Source organism: Sminthopsis crassicaudata, chromosome 5 (genome assembly GCF_048593235.1).
Source record: "Sminthopsis crassicaudata isolate SCR6 chromosome 5, ASM4859323v1, whole genome shotgun sequence".
Lineage (NCBI taxonomy): Eukaryota > Metazoa > Chordata > Mammalia > Dasyuromorphia > Dasyuridae > Sminthopsis > Sminthopsis crassicaudata.
The window spans coordinates 44851120-44858426 of NC_133621.1; positions in this window are offsets into that span (position 1 = coordinate 44851120).

A 7307-nucleotide genomic window follows, 5' to 3' on the forward strand; every position below is an offset into this window, starting at 1 on the left:
GTCCTTGACCAAAACTCCCATAATTTTAGGTCCTAAATGTTACACTAAAAGTAATGCCCACAGATTTTGCAAACTCTCTTAATGCCTTATGTAAATAAAGGTAGCATCTGGTGCAAATCAGGAATGGGCTGGTACCTCCCATCATCTTAACCTCCTAAATCTGCTCACTTCCCAAATTTGTCTTTCCGCTCTGTAGTCCTTGCCTTCAATCAGCAGCAGTGAGAAAACACCAGCTCTGTCCCTATGGTCTTCAGTTTCCTGTTTAAGCCTTCATAATCATTAATAGACCTTTCTAAGTTTCTTCTAGAAGAATGACTTGGGCCCATATAAAACAGCCGTGGTTTGACAAATCTTCAGAGCTATTTCATTATCTCATGGATATGTGCCTCAGGAAGATAATATAGTTGTTACCTTACAGTTGTTACCAGGTTGACAAATAGCTATCTCAGTAGCCCTCAAGAGGATGTCACCAACCACCATTACTTTTCTCTTCTTCCCAGATGATCTTTTCTCTAATAGTTATTTGTATATTCACAGCATTTTCCTTCAAAGAAAAGCAGCTGCTTCCTCTTTAGATGGCTCAACTCCTTGGGATGAGACTCACATCTGTCTCGCCGTTCGAAATATTCAGTGTCTCTTTTCTACCTGATATTCTTCAATTTTCCAGTATTCTGATATAGGCGAAGATTCTCCGCTGCTTCTCAGATGTTTTGTCTTTGTTTCCAGACTGAAGACCTTTTCCATTTTTTTCATTCCATTGTTATCTTTGATGAAAAAGGGATGTGTTCCTCAAGTCCCTTTAAGCTCACTTCTAGAAAGAAGACCAGGCTGCAGCACTTCAGCAGCCATTTGGCTACGCAAAAACACAAACATTGCCCCCTCTACATAATTACTGCAAATTTTGTTCTTCTCTCCATACTTGTCAAAAGTGAGATCATTAGTCCTTGACTGTCTTCCGGACAGTTCCATTGAGTCCCATTGGTTCTGGCCATTTTCTTTTGGGATTCTTTAAGGCTGGAATTGTTACTTTCTCATGAATATAAGCCCATGACAGCTATCTTCAACTCATTTATCCTACTAGCTTGCATCTTGTTTTCACTTCTCCTTGATTCCTTTTAACCCTTAATCTTGAATACTTCTTTTTCTTCTCCTCTGCAAGTCCTTCACTTTCTCCTTCTATTCCTTTTTCTCCCCAGAATGTTCAGATTTGGAGATTTTGCCACTTTTTCAAGAATCCCAAACTACTTATTGATGGTTTTTTAAAAAATCTTTTTTGCATAAATTTTAAAAATTCATATTACATGTTTTTGGTTTTTTTGCTGAGGCAATCTGAGACCAGATTTGAACTCAAGTCCAGTACTCTATCCACTGCACCATCTAGCTGCCTCTTAAATGTTTTTAAGTTATGGGATACCACAACCTCCAAAGAATCAAAATGGTAGGTGAACCAAGAGACAATAGAGAGATATGGCTGTATAAGTAGACTGAAGTTTACCACCATTGATAATTTGTATTTGAGAAGGGTCTTATAAGATACATGCAAGGAAATGTAGAATTGGAAATGAGGTTGGATTGGTTATTCAGCAAGGATGAGAAATAATAATACATATACTATAGAAAAGCTCCATCATATTAGAGGATCTTCTAGAAAAATGTAAACATTCTCCACCAGATGAGAAATCATGGATGGGTGTGATCTGAAGGAAATACCCACATTCATGAGATTCATTGAGCCATTGGGAAAGAAAAAATCTCTGGGGAAACTGCTTCATACAGACTGGTCTACTTACTTCTGTGAAGTCTTTTTCATGGGAACTCAGAATATTAAATTTGTCATTTAATTAAAATGTGCAGACATACCTCATATAAGATTGTCAGAGCCAATTCCCTTTCGTAATAACATCTATAATTCAACCCTACCATGAAGTCACAAATCCACATTTTAATATCATTGAGTCAATCAGCCAATTTAATTTTTTATACCTCTCTTTCTAATGAATCCTTGTGATGTCATTCCACTTCATATCATAGGAACTAATGAAAAAGATTGAAATACCTGTGAGGTCTCCCTCATATACATGTCTCTCTCTGCAGCTATATAGTAAGCTCCTTGAGGGAGAGACAATGTTGTATACTCACTCTAGCGTAGGTTCCTCCAACTCCACTCCTAGTATTTATTTACATAGTAAGTACTCAAGAAATTTATTAACTGTAATAAATTAGTGATGTTTTGATAATCGCAAAGGAGCTAATCTTTGTATGGTGACATATCTAGTAGTGATTTTAAAACACATTCCTTAACATATCAAACTCTGTCTTCATTTGTGTCAGGTGCAAGATTTATTTCTATTTTCAAATTGAAGGAGTGTCCTTATCAGTTGATATCTTTGATCTCCTTCTTTAAACTACCCAATATACTCTGTGTATTTTGCCTCTCTCTCCCCTCTATTCCCCACCAAAAAAAATTCCTGGTTAGAATATATGCTGCAGTTTCTTTATTATTTTTATTTTAATTCCAATGACTTAGGGAGAGCAAAAAAAGTGAATGCTGCCTCTGAAAGGGAGGACACTCACAGGGAGCAGAGTTAGGATGGGTTAAATAAGAATAATAAAGACATTAGTACAAATAATTGTATCACTAGAGTGAAAAAGCAAGGCAGTAGCTAGACTTGCAGAGATGTAGGAAATCTGGGGAAGGGAATAAGTAATCACTCACAAGAGTACCTTCTTGTTATTGTTCACCCTTTTCTGATTCTTCATGATCTTATAAATCATAGCAAGAGAATACTGGGGGGTTTTCTTGGCAAAGTACTGGGGCAGTTTGTCCTTCCTATTCCAGATCATCTTACAGATAAAGAAACTGAGGCAAACAGGATGAACTGACTTGCCCAGAGTCTCACAGCTCATGCTTAAGGCTGGATTTGCACTCACAAAAAAAGAGTCTTTCTCACTCCAGATCCAGCACTTTTTATCTCCTGCACCCTAATTCCATTAAGGACTGCAAGAGAAAGACAGATATTTTTAAATCTGTAAGACTTATTCTTAGAAGCAAAGATAATACCAAGTAGCATATTTTATTGCTGGCACAAGAGATGGGGAAATGAATTTTTAAGATTCTTATTGGATTTACAGATGGTGGTAGCCTAAATGGGATCCTAATACTTTGAGGACTGAAATAAATTTAATTATCAAGAATAGAAAAAATATCTGTCCAGAACAAGTACATATGTGAGCATATATGCATACATGTGCATGCATACATATATATTTGTGTATGCAAACATATATAAGGAAAAATCAACAATTTAAAGCACAAAATGAGAAAGAAATTACTGAGTACAAATAAAAAAATTTGGAATCATAATTGATACAATCAGAATGTTAATATAATGGCACCACGACCAAAAGTCAACACTATAATAAAGCTTGTTAAAAACAAGTGTGAAAGGCAAGGGCTATGCAGGAGAGAAGACAATATGATATAAAAGAGATGTTGTAGTAGTAATTAGATAGCACAGAGCACCAGCATTGGAATCAGGAAGACTGAATTCAAATCCAGCCTCAGACACTCACTAGCCGTGTAAACCTGGGCCCATAGAGAGAGAGAGAGAGAGAGAGAGAGAGAGAGAGAGAGAGAGAGAGAGAGAGAGAGAGAGAAGGAGGGAGGAAGGGAGGAAGGGAGGGAGAGAAGAAAAGGAGGAGGAGGAGGAAGAAAGAATGAGAATTGTGGTATTGTGAACAAAAGTATGGGAATAAAATAAGGGACAGGAGATTAGTCTGGCCATCACTGGCTCTGAGTATTAAGATCTTTCTTTTAACTTCTTTGAAATTTCTTTAACTTTTTTTTAACTTTTCACTTCTATGATCATTGTCCATTGTCCAGCACCTAAGCAAGCATGCCATCATGAAACTGATGTACTATCCACAATGATAATGAGATTGACACGAGCATTGCCAAAGCCAGCTCGATGTTTGGAAGGCTCCAAAGGGAAGTGTGGAAGAGCAGAGGTATTAAGCTTTCTACCAAACTGAAGATCCACAAAGCTATTGGGCTGACCTCTTTGTTGTATGCCTGTGAAATCTGGACAGTCTACCAGCACCATGCCAGGAAACTGAATCTCTTCCATTTAAATTGTCTTGGGAAAATTCTGAAGCTCACCTGGCAGGATAAAATACCAGACACTGAGGTCCTTTCTCCAACTGCCAAGCATTCCAACTCTCCTGCAGAGAGAACTCCAGGGCTGGCCACGTTGCTCAAATGCCAAATAGGCACTTGTCAAAAACACTATTTTATGGAGAACTCACACAGGGCAAGAGCTCACAAGGTGGTCAGAAAACATGATACAAGGACACTCTCAAAGTCTTTCTTAAGTTTAGAATTGATTCTATGACATGGGATATGTCTATGACACTGGCACAGATGGCGTGCCCTCATCAGAGGAGCTGTGCTGTGTGAGTAAAGCAGGATTGAAATAGCTCAGAAGAAACTTGAGATGTGCAAAGTGAGAGAGTCCACCTCAAATGTTCATAGGGTCTGCCTTGTGTCCAACCTATGGCAGAGCATTCCAAGCTCACATTGTTCTGATCAGCTACAGTCGGACACACTAACTTAACCCTCACAATCATGTTATTTTGCTTCTCTTTGAGAATGAAGGACAACAACTAACCAACTTCTATGAACTAATTCAATCTTCTATTTTTGACAATCATTTTATTGGATTCGTTATTCTTACAATTGGGAATTATATTGTAGTGTCTAAGTTCTTGTCACCACATTTGAAAAATGACACGAAGAAACCAATGGGTCATAGGGAAAAATAATAAAGGTATACAAGGAATAGCTCTTGATAATAACAGCCAGCATTCAGATAGTATTGGGATTTGTCAAGAACTTAACAAAGGTTATGTCACTCAATCCTCATAACAACCTTATGGGACCAATGCTTTATTATCCCCATTTTACAGATGGGGAAACTGAGACTGAAGAATATTCAGTGTTTTGCCCACAGCCACACAAGTATTAAGTGTAACCTTCTTACAGAAGATGGTTAAGAGAATGATAGATATTTATTCAAAAGAAAGAAATTAAAATTCCATGCATGACAGTTACTTTCCTCAAGTGTCTGTAAAGTTTTATGAGGAAAGTACTGATCTATAGCAAGGAAATGGCAAACCATTCTAGTATCTTTGCCAAAGAAACCCTGAATGGGGTCCCAAAGAGTCTAACGGGCTGAAACAATTTAACAACATAGCCATATAACATCAAAGAGGAGGAAATGGATTTAAATTTAAGCAATTTTGGATGACCCAAGGAAAAATGTCTTAACAATCAGATGAATAAAGCACGGGGAGGCTCCATCTCCAGATAGCATTGGGACTTAAATTCACCTGTGGAAAAGTCAGGCTGACTCACCAAAGTTCCTTCTATCCACTGTGATCATAGGATATAGTCTCATTGATCCAGGCACAGTCAACAATGACCTTCATGTACCGTGTGGGACATTTGGGAGCCCAGAATATTGCTTATGTTCTATATTCTAATCAATAGGACCCCTGATCAACACCACCACCACCACCACCAATTTCACTGAGCATTCCCAACAACATAAAATTGAATTTTTATTGGGGCAACAGGAAAAACTGGAAAACTAAACAACAAACTGCTAACTTAGCCATTCTCTCAATGCATTCTCCTTCATTTGTTTCTTGAGGGGAACTTGTTCAGGATGCCCACAATAACAACCATCACAAGGCCTATGGACATGATATGGCCATGCTCATTACAAAAAAAAAGTGCCTCATGACTCACTATTTGTTCCTTCCTGACTCATCTTAGGCAAATATATTGTAGGCAATTCAAAATCCTTCCATTTACTTTTGTATAAGGAACTAGAGAAGTTGGTTTCTGACTTTATGTCTGGCAAAGAGAGGAAAGTCTGGATAGAAAGCCGGCCTTACAGTTGGGATGAGCCGAGTTCAAACCCTACCTCTGACACAGACTGACTCTGAGCAAATCAACCTAACCTCTGAAATTCCCAGACCACCCTGATGTAAAGGTTCTTAAAAACAAAACCAATGGTTTGGTGTCTGAATTGATAAGTCACAGGCAGTCATGAGTTTATAAATGTTTCCTTGGTCATCTTTTTTTTCTTTTAATTACCAGGCTGTCACCAAATAGATTATTTTTTTGTCTGCAACAGAACACACAGCTATTCATAATCTTGACACTTACAAGATGACTTAGCCTTCAGTTCTGAAAGACATGAAGCCACAACTCCTAGCCTCAAGGCAGTGGGGAGGTCCTCTCACAGCTGGGACAGCTCCAAGGAGAAAGATCATAGGATCATAGATTTAGAGCTGAAAGGGACTTTAGATGCCATCTAGTTTAATCCCCCCCATTTCACAAGTGAGGAAATATTCAAATGAACCGTCCAAAGTCATACAGATAGCATGTGTTCCAACTAGTAGTGTACAATTCTGTTGTAAGAATCCTATGATTCCCTATTGTTTAGCATTACTTTTTCTGTGTGAGAATAAACTACCCATCCCAAGCTTTACTGATGGTATATATCCTTTCCTACCACAGTCAAAAATAGATTTTTTTTTTCAGGGAATCCAACATGGCAGTGGAAGGAAGCACTCAATAATTCCTCTATTGAGAAGTCAAGTAACCCTATAGCAATGAACCTGGATATAGGATGTATATTGTTAAAGATCATTCCATTGCCTCCGTCCCCCATCAAGAAGGCTGTCAGCTCGTTCTAGCTTGCCAAAATACTAGACACATATGAAGAAGTGAGGACCAAGAAAGGATAAATGATTTGCCTGAGATCCCATAGATATGAGACACAAATGGGATTTGAAATCTGTTCTTTTGAATTAATGCAAGATTTCATCCATAGGACCATATCACTTTCTTTAAGGTCCAGAGTCCTGCCTTTGCCTCTAGTTCCCCTGATAAAACTATGCCCTAGTTTGAGAAGAATGACCAGGGGTTAGGAAGTTCCACACCCTCAGTATCACAGCATGATTTATGACAAAAAGTGAGAAAATCGATCTTGCCTGACTATAATCATAAGGAGTCATTTAGATAGATATAACTCATATTACAAATTAGCCCAAGATAAAGAGCCCCGAGTGCTTATAATGAATGCAAGCTGAGCAAGCCCTCCGGTTGACAGCTCATCTAGAAGTTAGCCCTTCAACAGTACAGGAGTCTCCTTGTCGCATGTGGGGGCCATGTGGTTCAGCCCTGACTCAGACAGAGGGGGAAGAGGGCTACTTCTGAATCACTATCACCACATCCT